Source organism: Manis javanica, chromosome 6 (assembly GCF_040802235.1).
Source record: "Manis javanica isolate MJ-LG chromosome 6, MJ_LKY, whole genome shotgun sequence".
Taxonomy (NCBI): Eukaryota; Metazoa; Chordata; class Mammalia; order Pholidota; family Manidae; genus Manis; species Manis javanica.
Window position 1 is genome coordinate 25,373,616 of NC_133161.1, and position 17,973 is coordinate 25,391,588.

Genomic DNA, 17,973 nt, shown 5'->3' on the forward strand with positions numbered 1-17,973 from the left:
TCCCAAGTCACACTCCAATAATTCCCAATTTAAACTAGTGATCACAGGATCTCCTTGCTACTTTATTTCATACCACTACAATATTAGGGTTTGAATTAAGTTAGGATTTGATTTTAGATAGAGATTAAAAAGAAAATGTTAGAACCTAGTTTAGAAATTTAGATATATTACTATTCTTGGAAACCTGACTTTATGGAGCAACTAATAGCCGTTAGACTTCTATTTGACATTGATTTTAGCCCAAGTCAATGTGATTCTTAAATATTACCTGCCACACATGGAAATATAATTCATGGTATTAATTTCATTATAATACCCCCAGCTTCTGGCCTTAATCTAAAAATTAAGCAAATAAAAATTAAATATAAGGATACAGTACTATCAAGCTTCAACATACTGCCTGAAGCTTTGAGACAGACAGTAAAAGTATTTAACAAGGTAGGAGCTTTACTGTGGCTTAGAAAAGAATCAGAAATTTAATACGAATTTTCTACTAGCTTTCATTACTGTTTATATAGAGAAATAAGAGAAGGTAAGTATAAATGTCAAATAAATAAAATGTGTGTCTTATATTCTTTCCCTATAAGGAAATCTGCTTTAAGAGCTACATTGTGAATCTCAGAGCTATATTTTAATGAATGGGTTTACCTTAACCTCTTAAAGATGGAAAAGGCTGCTCTCTGTGCTGTATCTAACCCTATGCACACATACATCATCCAGCGGTAGCTTGCTCAAACCTCAGTTACAAGATCTTTGAAATCTTAATGAATTATAGGATGTGGCAAAATAATCAAACCTACATAAATGTTGCAAATGCCAAAAATCATTTTCCTATCCTTGTTTACCAACCTTTTACAATGATCAATCAGTAGTTATGGCTACTTTATATATCCACACAATTTTAGAGCTTAGCCTTGGAAACAGAGACCCAAAGATATGAAATTGTTTTCCACAAAACTACATCATCCCTTAAAAACAAAAACAAAAAAAAAATAGCTCCATTCCCATTTGTAATTTGCCATAATATATTTCTTAGCAATGTTTTCCATGATGCTGTAAGTTTTAAAGATTAATATCATGTTTTATTTGCTTACTAAAATAACTTAAATGAAATATTGTCATTTGCCACAGCATGGATGGACCTAGAGGATATTATGCTACATGAAATATGTCAGATAGAAGATAGAGAAAGACACATACCAGATGATTTCACTTTTAACTGGAATCTAAAAAACAAACCAAATGAACGAACAAAACTGAAACAGACTCAGACACAGAGAAAAGACTGGTGACTGCCACAGCAGAGGCAGATAAGGTGATGAGTGAAATAGGTGAAGGGGAAAAAATTAATAAAAATGAATAATATCTTGACCTAGGTGATGGTTGCATGAGTATATACACATGTCAAAGTGCATCAAGCTGTACACTAAGATTTGTGCATCTTATTGTATGTACCTCAATATGAAAATACATTTAAGTGTAAAAAAAATAATCAAATAACTCAGATTTCAGCAAAATTTATGACAAGCAATACAGGCACAACATTCTAAGCTTAAATTCACAGAATGAAGCATCTTTAAAAGCAGATATATAAAGTCTTGCTCTGAATGACCATGTACTACACAATGACTTGCACTAATTTATTACTCCAGTTCTATTATCATATTAATTTTACAGGTTTCTTCCAGAAAAAAATGCCAGTCATTCCTTCACAAAAAATTTTAATTAATATTACATTTTTAAGTATTAGAAAATCTGTTACAATATCACATAGGAAGTTTTCATGCAAAACAGCTTTGGTTTTTTAAATTATAAGATTGGTTTATTAGTTGAAAATCAGAAAATTCTTTTCTTCTAAACTTTGAGCCCAATAAAAAAAATTTTCTTACTTAAAGACTCTTGGCACTTATTTAAATAAACAAAGAAAAACTAGTAAATCATTTGCTATTGAAGTGGTCGATTAGTGAACTTTCTAATAAACCCTGGAAAAACAATCAAGTTATAAAAATTCCAGCCTGATTATCTGTGTTTTCAGATGCTTTAAAATTTGTTTTCAATTATATGAAGTGCCCTAATATAGCACTATAGTACATGAGGTTTAATGCAGTTTCATATAATTCTGTGGCCACAAATTCCAAATAATAGACTGAAAAATGATAACATGAATCCTTTGACATATAAAATAAAAATGTGGACCACTCTTTTGTCCTGTTTAAAGTAACAAAGAACAAAATTCTGATATTTTAATAATAAATAATGGAAACCTTGTGAGTGGGGACACAGCAGTCCAGCATGATGGCTGACCTCTGTTCTCATTGGTCAGGTAACAGTCTTTCTGGTCTATGCCCATAGGCATTAATTTAAATATCTTGAATATAGCTGTACTAAGCCAACTTCAGCACAGCACTGGCTTAAGAAGAAACAAACCTACCCACCAGTATGAGATCCAAAATGCATTAAAAAGCTGTCATATATCTTTAATCTACAGTGATGCTATTAATCATCTATCTTTCAAGGTAATTACTCATCAGATAATCTGTTCCCAAATTTTTCTGTTGTTGTCTCCCTAACTTCTTGGCCATGCATATATTTGCACTTCATTCCTACCCACTACACTTAGCTTACAGAGAATCTCTTTTCATTATATGTTGGTGGAGTCTTTTTTGACTTAGAAACACAGCCAACATGTCACCAGTCTCCTTGAAGGGACCACTTGGTTACCTGTCATTTGCTAATTGGTGCTCCTCCAGCTCCACATAATCATGCTGTCTCCTCTTCATTCTTTATCTAGGCCAAAATCAAAATCCAAGCAGCCAAGGAGGCAATTACAGAAACCTTTCCAAGAATCAAAGTTTTAAATACTCCCATTTAATATTGTGCATACCTCACACAAACATCAATCACTACTTAACACAGCAGTGGAATTAATACACCTTCTAAAAGACCATTAATAATGTGAATCTGGCTCTTTTTAAACTGTTCCATTTAGTTTTTCAGAACAAAGCTTACTTCCATGTAACTTTTTTCCCTTGAGACAAATATGCCATTTAGTGGACTTCTTTCCCCTGTCAGCATTTGAAATGCATTTTTTTGTTTTTTATATGATACCCCTAATTCTTCTGGTATGAGGCAAGTGGCCTTTGCTACCTATTCTCCCTCCTACAGAACATCGCAGGCATTTTGCTCTTACTGACTCAGTCGTGTTCTCTTGACAGACTTCAGTTTGACTATTTCCTGCTTCTAGGACTTCAGAGCAAAGTCTGACTCACCCTGTGTAAGCAAGTAAAGTCTCCCATGACGAATAATAGTCATGAGTGTAACAGACCAAAAGGAACCATCATCGGTAAGGAAGTAATTCCATTGGTACAGCACTCCTAAACACCTGTCCAGAAGGCTGGTTCAGAACATACTCAAAGATACCCCTGATGCAGAATTATTTCTTTTTTTTTTTATTAAGGTATCATTGATATACAATCTTGTTAAGGTTTCACAATGAGCAACATTGTGGTTACGACATTCACCCATATTATCAAATCCCCTGCCACACCCACTACAGTCACTGTCCATCAGCATAGCAAGATGCCACAGAATCACTACTTGTCTTCTCTGTGCTACACTGTCTTCCCAATGACTCTTTAGAGGAAATTGACTTAACACCAACATTTCAGCTGAGCCAGCAATGATAGTTTAGTGAGATTTGTATTCTGACAGAAGGAGAGAGCAGTGAAGAAGTTAAGAGAAACATCTTAATCAGACATGAAAGACTAAGGTAGGTTTCCCAGATAAAGTTGTATAAAAACTAGAATCTGAAAGGATGAATAGGATTTAGCCAAATGAAGAGGTAGAGGAAAGACTTTTATCGAGGATCCTTCCCTCTGTTCCTAAACAAAGAGCTATAAGAGGGCAACAAAGTGTCCAAATCAATTGTGCTCTTAGAGATATCCAAGTAGCTTTTATCAGAACTGTGACAACAAAAATCATTTAAGGTCACTGTATATGCATTGGCTACAAATACTGAGAGATACACCAGTGTCAGAAACAGGAACCCACCAATATCTCTAAGCCATTGGGACCATGAAGAACAAATATTTAAGTCAAAGGGCCAAATGCATCAGCTTTGAAACTGGCTCCAAACTCATCCTTCCCCACAGAAAGAACTAATGAGAGGTCACTTTGGCTACCAGTCACTCCTAGAAAGCTGACCACAAGAGAAAGACATGTTCACCTTCCCTGCAGTCCACACACGCGCTTCACTGTTGGTCATGAGCTAAACTCATTAAAGCCAGTTGCAATGTCCTGCCACAGATTTTAAGGACTAGCCCTGTTCATCTCATTCTAGAACCAAAGGCTGTACTGCCCATCTATGGTCTCCCAAAATATTATCCTCGTGTTTTGCTCAGTCATATGACTGATGAAGCTTTCAAAATGTACCTCTGATGACATAGCTTTTCCTGTGGCATTTTCAAATGGTATTTATTTCCTTTCACCCTGTAGCAGGTGATGGGGTCAGTATTCTTGCTTTCTACCTAACTGCACATACCAACAAATGTAAAGCCTCCGCTACTTGTGGCTTATTCCTTCTGGAAGTTTACTTCTCATCCACCTTCCTTTTGATCCTTTATACAGCCTGGACTCACTCCTTTATATCTACTTCTCACACATGAAACATTCAACAATATCAGCCCCTCAGTTTCTCTGTTTTATTTAATTTTGAAGAAAAACATGTAAACAAAGTAATGTTTAAACTATTTTTGTTCATTTTGTAAGAATACGATGAAATTCCAAGTACTAACCTCCAGGTTAAGAGTAACTTAAAGCTGACTCAGAGAGTCCAAGAATGAAATAGTGGTGACCAAAGGGGAGGGGTGTGGGAATGCGGGTAGGGAGGAAGAGAGAAGGGGATTGAGGGGTATTATGTTTAGTACACATGGTGTGGGGGATCACAGGGAGAACAGTGTAGCACAGAGAAGGCACACAGTGGATCTGTGGCATCTTGCTGCACTGATGGACAGTGACTGCATTGGGGTGTGGGTGGAGACTTGATAATACGGGTAAATGTAGTAACCACATTGTTTTTTCATGTGAAACCTTCATAAGAGTGTATATCAATAATACCTTAATAAAAATTTTTCTAAAAAGAGTAACTTAAAGCTCTTTGTGTACCCATTCCTATCATATTCCCTCAGAGCACCTACCACCACTCATGTGCCTGTGATTTCTTTTCTTTTTTTTATATTATACACTTATGAATAATTATCAAACTAATCTATGGTTTAAATTTTTGTTCCTTCTTGAACTTTATGCACATGAAATGATACAATATAGATTCTTCTATGAATACATCTTCTACAATAAATTTATGGGATAAGTCCAGGTTATTAAATCACAAAATCTTTAGATGATAGCTGTCTTGGCTTTGTTTACTTATTTCATTATTGTATAGTATTCCTCTGTATGAACACATCACAATTTTAACACTTTGTCCTATTTTTGGTTTAAGAATGGTCAAAAGAAAATATCCAAAAGAAAAAATTAAGACAAGATTTTATACATTATCTATGACTAATTTTAAAAGTAGTAATTGAAGAAAAATGACATTTAAGAGATATAGCTGAGATGCCATTGGGGAAGTCTTTGAGAAATTAGGGAAAAAAGAAAGACGGCAAATAGAATGTTAAATGAGTCAGTTCGGGACATGCAGTATCTGCATAACTAGTTTCAGAAGAGGAAACAGAAAAAATAAAAGGAGTATATTATCAAGACAATAGTTCCAAAAAGATTCTAGAGGCTATCTGAAGGATATGAATCTTCTGATTATAAAATTCATCACTTGGTGAGCAAAAAAGATAAACAAAGATTCATAGCAAAGCATGTTGTCAGCTAAGTTTAAGAAAGAAATGCCACTGAATTCTTCAACAGCCATGCTAGAAGCAAGAGAATGGCGTATGCTCTTAATCACTGAAAGAAAATCTCTTTCAGCTTAGAATTTGAGGCTGAATTATGTTCTCAATCTAGTGTGAAGGTAGAATATATACATTCTCAAAAATGCAGTTCTCATGTTTTCAAAGACTGCAAGATTCCCTTGTGCCCTTTCTTAGGAAACTCTTAAAGGATATACGTCAATGAAATGAGGAAGTAAAGAGAAGGTTCAGAACATCAAAGCTACCACAAATGTGGTAGAGATGCTACAAAGATGCCCCAAAAGAGAAGAAAACAAAAATCTCAGGATGATGAGAAAGGGAGGATCCAAGGACATAACCTGAGAGTGAGAGCATACTTACAGCTCTGGGCAAGAGTTTAGAGAGGATTAAGCAGTATGTATATTGAACCTTACACAAAAAAACAAAGACAATCAATAAACAGGCAAACAAAAAGTTCTTCAAGAATGCAACAATTTCAGGAGCTCTGATAAGCCTTACTCTTCTATAGGCAAATTCTACTTTCTTGCTGCCTCATCCAATTCCAATGTCCTAATTACACTGTATTTGTGGCCTGTTTATGACTTCTTCAAAAAAGTCAGGGACTAAAAAGACTGTGCAAAATCTTAAATTCCAAATGGCATCTCATTCTATTGTAGACACTCCCTTTTAAGATAAACTCTCACCAACTCTCTCTTTTTCAACATAACATAATGTTAATAAACAGCATCTCTCTGGCCTGGGCATAAGATATCAATATCAGAATCCGTCTATCCTTGTTTTATTTATCTACAATGATGGGAAAACCTAAAATAAAAAAAAAAGTTGGCAATGAGATAGATAAGGTCCAGACAATTCTGTACAATTTATCCTTTGCTAACCTAATATTATCTTCATACAACTTCTAAGCTGTTTTTCATTCCTATTTGACCTATTTCATAAAGCTTCACATAAAATGAAATTGATATAATGCTATAAATAAATGTAATTTTGTATGTTCTGGATGACACGTAGGAACGAAAATTCCTTTTGATGTCTTTGAATATTGAAGAGAGACAATTATAGGTTAAGTAGGTAACCAATCTATAATATACAATAGAGATAAAACTCCTTGATTTTACAAATTGAGATGGAAGACAAACTGCTGAGAACTAGAGAAAAAATATTACAACAAGCAGCTAATATGAGATGAATGTCAAGGGAGAATAGTGCACAACAGAAAGTTTATATCTACAAAATGACCTACTTCATATAAAATAAATTCAGTTATTGCAAGAGATGTGTTGGGCGATATGAAATGCCTTTTCATCCTATGCAACCTACTTTTGCTGTGAGCTGTACTGGATGATTTCTTATTAGAGAACCTAGAGTACATAGTCACATTAATTTAAGTACATGTGCTGTGTAAGAATATAGGAAATTTTTATTGTGATATATTAGATACTGAATTTTTGTATTGAAGATTATACTTAACAGGCAAGATGTGAAAGAATGATTTCTAAATAATTTTTCATGTTTTAACACTTTGTGAGTGGTATGAACCTTTATTTTTCTTGAACAATTTAATCATAGAACTTCTAAGATCCTGTTTGGTTGTAGATAGTTTAAATCCTTTCCCTTTATTAAAAAGTAACTCTCTCCTTTGCTTTTGCAATTTTGTTAGTATTATCTATGGGCTTCTGACATAACAGTTCTAATGAGTTCACTAAATTATTTTAAATTTACATGGTGATAGGAATATATCTATTTCATGCTTCTATCACTCTGTTCCTGGTTTTTCCACTGCCAGGAGTGGCTCATACTACATCTCTGTGGTTCCAAATTCTATTTACCTATCTCTAGTAAAATGTCAGTTTCTCCACAAAATTACCTCTGATCCCTCAGCTAGAAGGAATTTCCCCTGTCCCTATATTCCCACAGCATTGTACCTTTATCATGCCAATAACAGCACTCACTCATCACCTTCCATCCTGCACTAAAGTCAATTGCCTGTTTCAGAATCCCTCTTCAAAAGAGCTTTAGTTATTTGTACATTTAAACAAAAAGTGTTTATTTCATGGACAAATTAATGGCATTAGACATAAGAAAATCCCTAGGAAAACATGAGCCTGAAAAACCTATACATTTGTATCCTGACCATGAAAATCAGTGACCAAAAATAAATAAGAAAGGTTTCTTTCAACATAAATTTTGAATTAAGCAGTCAATCATAAAACCTTAGATGACTTTAACAACCTGACCAGTTTCAGACATTTTCCACCACTTGAAGCCACATACACAAGTACTACAAAATCTCTTTCTGTATAATTCCCTGGACATGAAATTGGAGAAAAAGCATGGAGGTGGGAGGCAACTTCTGTACATGAAATCAATACATTGACTTTAGAGACCCTCTATACTCGTTTCTCTCAGACCTACTCACTTTTGTTTCATGAGCAATTATTTACACAACTTCCAAGAAACTAAATCTAGTTCCTCCTAACAAATTGGCTAGGGACTTGAATTTTCAGGTACTACTTAAAGAATGGCCAAAGACACAGAGAAAGCGAGAAAGCAAAAGAGAGAGTGCACACATGCACAAGAAAGAGGTTCCAGAAGTTTCCAAAAGCTTTATTGCTTTAGCTTTCATATTAAATCAACAATCTATCTTGAACTGATTTTCTATGTGTGGTATAAAGTAGAAACAACACTTTATTTTTATTTCCATCCAGATTTTTAACTAAATCAACACCAAGGGTTAAAATGACCACCCTTCTCCTTCTGCACTATCAGGTTATCCTGACAATAATTTAGGAGATCGTATATGGATGGTTGCTTTCTGAAAACTATTCTGTATCATTTGTCTATCCTGTTAATACCTTAGTCTACACTACAATTGTTAAATAAAGAAGTTTGGTACATAAATCTCCAGCTTTGTTCCTGTCCAAGAATGCCTTGGTTATTCATGGACTGATTTTCCATCAAATCATTAGGAATAGCTTGTCAATTTCCACCAGAAAAACCTACTCGAATTTTTATTGGACTCTATTGGGGAAAGTCTGCTTCTTTAAAATGTTGATTCTTCAATTCACTGATATGATATATCATCCCATGATCAAATTAAATTATTATTTAGGCATAGAGTGTGTCCAATACTTCGTCCCAACCTTTGTTTCATTCTAACTATAAAAGTCTGGAAATATAAATATTCAATTGCCAAGTGTCTTTTATAGCTGGGAATGCCATGTGACATAGTTCTGGCTTATGAGACACAAGAGGAAGACAAAAGAGGCCTTTATATTCTTAATAAAAAGGAAGAAATGTGGCTGGCACTACATTTTCCTCTTTCTCATGCCTTAATACAGCAGTGATCTATCGCTATCTAAAGAAACCACCAACTGAACTAAGGCCAATTGCTGCCTAGTTTCCAGCTATTTTACATAGGAAAAAAACCTCATTTATTTAAGTTACTCTAAACGAAGGTTTCTGTTTTTCAAAGGAGAACCCATTGCTAAGTAATATTAAGATATTTTTCAAAAAAGGAAAGAACACCAGATTAGAATAGTGTGTCTTCTTTCCTTGTACAAAGTCTGTGGTAACTAAAAATGCTAATCAAAAATTAATTAGGGAAATTTCAGTCTACTATAAATTATAAATATTAAAGAAGTCATCTGAACAATAATATTATTTTTCTTGGTTATGAATAAAATCTGCATGCATTAATTTTTTTTAAATCATTAATTCTTCATGTAAAATAATGTCTCTCTTAACCTCTAAAAAAGAACTGTAATATTTCCTTCTTCTCATTCGAAGTTTCATGGATCACTCCCAATGTCTGTGTTTGATTTTTTAAACAAGTAAAGCAAAAATCCTAATGGCTAGCACACAGTATTCTATTTTAAAAATGAATGCACTTACAGTGATTGAGTTAACAATTTTCCAACTACGAATGACTACCTTTGCCTTCAAATCATTTGAAGGTAACATTTTGAAAAATTTCAATATATCTTTTATTTGCTTAAATTTCATAACTAGATGCAAATAACAGTGTTATAGTTATTACCAAAAGCACCTGATTTGACTTTCTTTATTGGAGCTGAATAGCATGCACTAAATAAAAAAGTGAAATATATCTGAGGATTAATATGTAGTTTATAGATAAGAACTTCTATTTATTTAAAAAATTACACCAGAACCACTTCTAGATATAGAATTATTTTCTAATTCTTGGATCCATAAAAAAGTCAAATTTTTCAAAATTCCTCTAAATACTATTTTCCTGCTGATTTGGGACTACCTTGCCTCCATTTGAGTCAATGAATTATTACTATTTATTATGATGTGGAAGGCAGTTTTCCCAGACAGTACTAATAAAAAAATTGAACTAATTAAACCAAACTGTAGTTCATAACCCAGGCTACTACTCTAAACTTTTCTGTACTACTCTATACATACAAACACCCACGGTCATTCAAAACATTTCTACAAACAAAGTATATTATTTAAGCACACTTTTCCACAATTGGCATATAAAACAAAATAAATAAAAGTAGATAACCTATTGTTGGCAGCAGTTAATACTGTTTATTACTAATTACAAAATATACATTCATCCCATAAACTTTCCACTATTAAAGTTTCTAAGAGAAATGCATATTTGTTGAGTAACATGGAAGAATTGACCCCATTTCTATTTATTGATAAAGATAAACACCCTCTAAAATGTGACGCTTGCCCACAGCTTGATTCACCAGATCTTTTCAATATTATGATTGCATCCCAGACAATAATCCTTGCATATTATCTCGGTTATCTTACTACAAGTTAAAAAATAAAGAGTTACTGAAAAGCTCAAAACAATTCCTAATAAGCTAATATGCTAATACCCAGATCCACTGCATTGAAGAAAATAATAAATCATCCTCCCTCTTTCACCCCACCAAGTACTCTACTCCACTAATGCTTCTGTTTTCCTTCCTAATTTTTAGAACTTAGAATTCATTCCTTAAAGTTAATTGAGCTTTTGATTAAGTGTTCGATATATTTACTTATTAGACTTTCAAATTCATATGATTATAGTGACTACATAGGTAACATAGTATCTATTTTTAAGAATAAGTCAGTTGTGATAAAATAAAGAGCATATATCCTATCTAAAAAGGGCAACATCCAGTAAATTATTCTTTTAGAAACTGAGGCATAGTTTTGCTAGAAGTTGATTTTTTTCAGAAGTCATAATCAAGTTATTTCAGTGAAATCATTGCAACTTTAAATGCTAGCAACCAAATTCAAATTCAATTAAGAAGCAAACAACTACAGTATGCAGGATCATACTTGTTGGATTACACAATATATATTTGTGCATGTATTCAGTCTAAAGTTTCTTGCTTCTGTGCTAGACAGACATCAACAATGAAATGGATACAATTATATCATTCGGTGTCTCTTCCCACCTATTAAAATGTTGTTTTTCTGGAGAAGCAGAAAAAATCTGCAGGTTTTTCTTGTCAACAAGGAAATTTTAAATACTGTATAATTTTACTTCATAGAATCAGTTCTCAACTGGGAACCATTGTGCCCTCTTAGGGAGATGTGGGAATGCCTCAGGATATTTTTGATTATCTCTGTGGGAAAATGCATGTGCTACTGGCATCTAGTGAGTAGAAGCTGGGGGTGCTGTTGATCTTGATACAGTGCACAGAATGGCCCCACATTCAGCCCTAAATGTCAGTAGTACTGAGGATGAGAAACTCTGGCTTAAACACCCCCAAATTCTTAGTTTTTCCTAATATATATATATATATACACACACACACCATCTTATTCTGGGTTACCATATCATTATTAGGGAACTTAAGTTTTAAAAAGTTTAAATAAAAATATGTTTAAAAATGAATTTCCTAATGAACAGTTAAACAGATGCATAACCAATGTGTACAGACCCAGGAGAGTGGCTCCTTTCTTGAGCTCAGTAATCATTTAGTGGGTCAGCTCCCTTGCTTGAAAACTTTCTTGTACTTTCTAATTCATAATCACCATAAATTATTTGCTTACATTATCTGCAGAAATTTATACTGTCTATTTCAGCGGCACTGGGCATAGTTGTTGTAACAGTTTTTAAGGCTTCAAGAGACCACCACAGTGAGTCAGATTTTCTTAACAACTTTTGACAAGCATCAAATTCATTTAGACTAAGGAGTTAGTCACCTTGAAAATTTCATTTCATCTTAATCTATGGCCAACTATACCACCAATTTTGCTCAATGTATTCTCTTAAAAGAAGGTTTGGAGCCGTTTATCTTACTTAAAATATCTACTGGTACCTAGATGTATTTTTGTTTGACTTTGTTGGTTTGGGTCTGTTAAGAGTATTTAGTACGATTTGCTGAATTTTTCACTTCTGCCAGTTTGTTTAGGCATCTTATAGACGATTTCAGATTATTTCAATGTTAAAGACAAACACAAAAAAAACTGTATTTTAAAAGTTAACTAAAGGTGGAGCCAGGATGGCGGCATGAGTAGAGCAGTGGAAATCTCCTCCCAAAAAAAGCAGCTATGAAAATATAACAAAGAAAACTCTTCCTAAAATACAGACCAGAGGACACAGGTCAACATCCAGACCACATTCACACATGCAAGAACCCAGCGCCTTCCGAAGGGGGTAAGATACAAGCCCCGGCCCGGCAGGACACGAGCGCCCCTCCCCCCGGATCCCGGCAGGTGGAAAGAAACCGGAGCGGTTTTTTGTGTTTTTTTTTGGCGAGTGCTTTTTGGAAGCCTTAAAGGGACAGGGACCCCGTTGCTAGGGAGGCAAGGCGGTGGGACCGGTGAGTGGGTGCCTGGGACCGGCGCCTGAGGACAAAGATCACGCGTTTATCCCTAGAGGACCGGTGGGCGTGTGCCTGAGACCAGTGCCTGAGGACGGAGGAAATTGCGCATTTTTCCACTTTTTTTTTTTTTTTCTCTTTTTGGCGAGTGCTTTTTGGAAGCCTTAAAGGGACAGGGACCCCGTTGTTAGGGAGGCAGGTCGGCGGGACCAGTGAGGGGGTGCCTGGGACCGGCGCCTGAGGACAAAGATTATCACGCGTTTTTCCCTATGGGACCGGTGGGTGGGTGCCTGAGACCGGTGCCTGAGGACGGAGGAAATCACGTGCTTTTCCCCTCTTTTTTTCTCTTTTTGGCGAGTGCTTTTTGGAAGCCTTAAAGGGACAGGGACCCTGGTGGTAGGGAGGCAGAGCAGCAGGACTGGTTAGTGGGTGCCTGGGACCAGCACCTGAAGACAAAGAATATCACATGTTTTTCCCTGCGGGACCGGTGGGCGGGTGCCTGAGACTGGCACCTGAGGCAGGAGGAAATCGTGCGTTTTTCCCCTTTTTTTTTGTCTTTTTGGCGAGTGCTTTTTGGAAGCCTTAAAGGGACAGGGACCCCGGTGCTAGGGACGCAGGGCAGCAGGACCAGTGAGCAGGTGCCTGGGACCGGCGCCTGAAGACAAAGAACATCACGTGTTTTTCCCTGCGGGATGGGTGGGCAGGTGCTTTTTGGAAGCCTTGAAGGGACAGGGACCCTGGTGCTAGGGAGGCAGGGCAGCAGGAACAGTGAGTGGGTGCCTGGGACTGGCGCCTGAGGAAAAAAAAAAAATCGCGTGTTTTTTCCTTTTTTTTTTCTGTTACCTCTCTCATTGTTGCTGTTGTTGTTTTGGTTTGGAGAGTGCTTTTTGGAAGTCTTAAAGGGGCAGGAGAGGACACTTAGACCAGAGGCAGGGATTCTGGGGATCTCTGGGCACTCTAACCCCCTGGGCAACAGGGAGCACAGAGGCCCCTTATGGAGATAAATAGCCTCCCGGCCACTCCCCCTCCAACGGGGCTCCACCACTTTGGAGGAGCAGCCCCAGCCAGGCCACGCCCACAGCAACAGCGGACATAAACTCCATTGCAAATGGGCAGGTAGCAGAAGCCCTCTCTGTGCACAGCTGTCAAGCATAAGCCACTAGAGGTCCCTATTCTCCCAGGAGAGGAAGGCCACAAACCAACAAGAAGGGAAGCTCTTCCAGCGGTCACTCGTACCAGGTCTGCAAACTATCTCTATCACCATGAAAAGGCAAAACTACAGGCAGACAAAGATCACAGAGACAACACCTGAGAAGGAGACAGACCTAACCAGTCCTCCTGAAAAAGAATTCAAAATAAAAATCATGAACATGCTGACAGAGATGGAGAGAAAAATGCAAGAGCAATGGGATGAGATGCAGAGAAAAATGCAAGAGCAATGGGATGAAGTCCGGAGGGAGATCACAGATGTTAGGAGGAGATCACAGAAGTGAAACAATCCCTGGAAGGATTTATAAGCAGAATGGATAAGATGCAAGAGGCCACTGAAGGAATAGAAGCCAGAGAACAGGAACATATAGAAGCTGACATAGAGAGAGATAAAAGGATCTCCAGGAATGAAACAACACTAACAGAACTATGTGATCAAACCAAAAGGAATAATATTCGTATTATAGGGGTACCAGAAGAAGAAGAAAGAAGAAAAGGGATAGAAAGTCTCTTTGAAGAAATAATTGCTGAAAACTTCCCCAAACTGGGGGAGGAAATAATCGAAAAGACCATGGAATTACACAGAACTCCCAACAGAAAGGATCCAAGGAGGACAACACCAAAGTACATAGTAATTAAAATGGCAAGGATCAAGGACAAGGAAAGAGTTTTAAAGGCAGATAGAGAGAAAAAGATCACCTATAAAGGAAAACCCATCAGGCTAACATCAGACTTCTCGACAGAAACCCTACAGGCCAGAAGAGAATGGCATGATATACTTAATGCAATGAAACAGAAGGGCCTTGAACCAAGGATACTGTATCCAGCACGACTATCATTTAAATATGATGGTGGGATTAAACAATTCCCAGACAAGCGAAAGCTGAGGGATTTTGCTTCCCACAAACCACCTCTACAGGGCATCCTACAGGGACTGCTCTAGATGGGAGCACTCCTAAAAAGAGCACAGAACAAAACACACAGCATATGAAGAATGGAGGAGGAGGAATAAGAAGGGAGAGAAGAAAAGAATTTCCAGATAGTGTATATAACAGCTCAGTAAGCGAGCTAAGTTAGGCAGTAAAATACTAAAGGAGCTAAGCTTGAACCTTTGGTAACCACAACTCTAAAGCCTGCAATGGCAATAAGTACATATCTCTCAATAGTCACACTAAATGTAAATGGACTTAATGCACCAATCAAAAGACACAGAGTAATAGAATGGATAAAAAAGCAAGACCCATCTATATGCTGCTTACAAGAAACTCACCTTAAACCCAAAGACATGCACAGACTAAAAGCCAAGGGATGGGAAAATATATTTCAGGCAAACAACAGTGAGAAGAAAGCAGGGGTTGCAGTACTAATATCAGACAAAATAGACTTCAAAACAAAGGAAGTAACAAGAGATAAAGAAGGATACTACATAACGATAAAGGGCTCAGTCCAACAAGAGGATATAACCATTCTAAATATATATGCACCCAATACAGGAGCACCAGCATATGTGAGGCAAATACTAACAGAACTAAAGAGGGAAATAGACTGCAATGCATTCATTGTAGGAGACTTCAACACACCACTCACCCCAAAGGATAGATCCACCGGGCAGAAAATAAGTAAGGACACACAGGCACTGAACAACACACTAGAACAGATGGACCTAATAGACATCTATAGAACTCTACATCCAAAAGCAACAGGATATACATTCTTCTCAAGTGCACATGGAACATTCTCCAGAATAGACCACAAACTAGCTCACAAAAAGAGCCTCAGTAAATTCCAAAATACTGAAATTCTACCAACCAATTTTTCAGACCACAAAGGTATAAAAGTACAAATAAATTCTACAAAGAAAACAAAAAGGCTCACAAACACATGGAGGCTTAACAACATGCTACTAAATAATCAATGGATCAATGAACAAATCAAAATAGAGATCAAGGAATATATAGAAACAAATGACAACAACAACACTAAGTCCCAACTTCTGTGGGACACAGCGAAAGCAGTCTTAAGAGGAAAGTATATAGCAATCCAGGCACACTTGAACAAGGAAGAACAATCCCAAATGAATAGTCTAACATCACAATTATCGAAACTGGAAAAAGAAGAACAAATGAGGCCTAAAGTCAGCAGAAGGAGGGACCTAATAAAGATCATAGAAGAAATAAACAAAATTGAGAAGAATAAAACAATAGCAAAAATCAACAAAACCAAGAGCTGGTTCTTTGAGAAAATAAACAAAATAGATAAGCCTCTAGCCAAACTTATTAAGAAAAAAAGAGAATCAACACAAATCAACATAATCAGAAATGAGAAAGGAAAAATCATGACAGACTCCACAGAAATACAAAGAATTATTAAAGACTACTATGAAAACCTATATGCCAACAAGCTGGAAAACCTAGAAGAAATGGACAACTTCCTAGAAAAATACAACCTCCCAAGACTGACCAAGGAAGAAACACAAAAGTTAAACAAACCAATCACGAGCAAAGAAATTGAAACGGTAATCAAAAAACTATCCAAGAACAAAACCCTGGGGCCAGACGGATTTACCTTGGAATTTTATCAGACACACAGAGAAGACATAATACCCATTCTCCTTAAAGTGTTCCAAAAAATAGAAGAAGAGTGAATACTACCAAACTCATTCTATGAAGCCAACATAACCCTAATACCAAAACCAGGCAAAGACCCCACCAAAAAAGAAAATTACAGACTAATATCCCTGATGAATTCAGATACACAAATACTCAATAAAATATCAGCAAACAGATTTCAACAGTATATCAAAAGGATCATACACCATGACCAAGTGGGATTCATCCCAGGGATGCAAGGATGGTACAACATTCGAAAATCCATCAACATCATCCACCACATCAACAAAAAGAAAGACAAAAACCACATGATCATCTCCAAAGATGCTGAAAAAGCATTTGACAAAATTCAACATCCATTCATGATAAAAACTCTCAGCAAAATGGGAATACAGGGCAAGTACCTCAACATAATAAAGGCCATATATGATAAACCCACAGACAGCATTATACTGAACAGCGAGAAGCGGAAAGCATTTCCTCTGAGATCGGGACCAGACAGGGATGCCCATTCTCCCCACTGTTATTTAACATAGTACTGGAGGTCCTAGCCATGGCAATCAGTCAAAACAAAGAAATACAAGGAATCCAGATTGGTAAAGAAGAAGTTAAACTGTCACTATTTGCAGATGATATGATACTGTACATAAAAAACCCTAAAGACTCCACTCCAAAACTACTAGAACTGATATTGGAATACAGCAAAGTTGCAGGATACAAAATTAACACACAGAAATCTGTAGCTTTCCTATACAATAAAAATGAATCAATAGAAAGAGAAATCAGGAAAACAATTCCATTCACCATTGCATCAAAAAGAATAAAATACCTAGGAATAAACCTAACCAAAGAAGTGAAAGACTTATACTCTGAAAACTACAAGTCACTCTTAAGAGAAATTAAAGGGGACATTAATAAATGGAAACTCATCCCATGCTCATGGCTAGGAAGAATTAATATCGTCAAAATGGCCATCCTGCCCAAAGCAATATACAGATTTGATGCAATCCCTATCAAATTACCAGCAACATTCTTCAATGAATTGGAACAAATAATTCAAAAATTCATATGGAACCACCAAAGACCCTGAATAGCCAAAGCAATCCTGAAAAAGAACAAGAAAGTAGGGGGGATCTCACTCCCCAACTTCAAGCTCTACTACAAAGCCATAGTAATCAAGACAATTTGGTACTGGCACAAGAACAGAGCCACAGACCAGTAGAACAGATTAGAGACTCCAGACATTAACCCAAAAAAATATGGTCAATTAATATTTGATAAAGGAACCAAGGACATACAATGGCAAAATGACAGTCTCTTCAACAGATGGTGTTGGCAAAACTGGACAGCTTCATGTAGGAGAATGAAACTGGACGTTTGTCTAACCCCATACACAACGGTAAACTCAAAATGGATCAAAGACCAGAATGT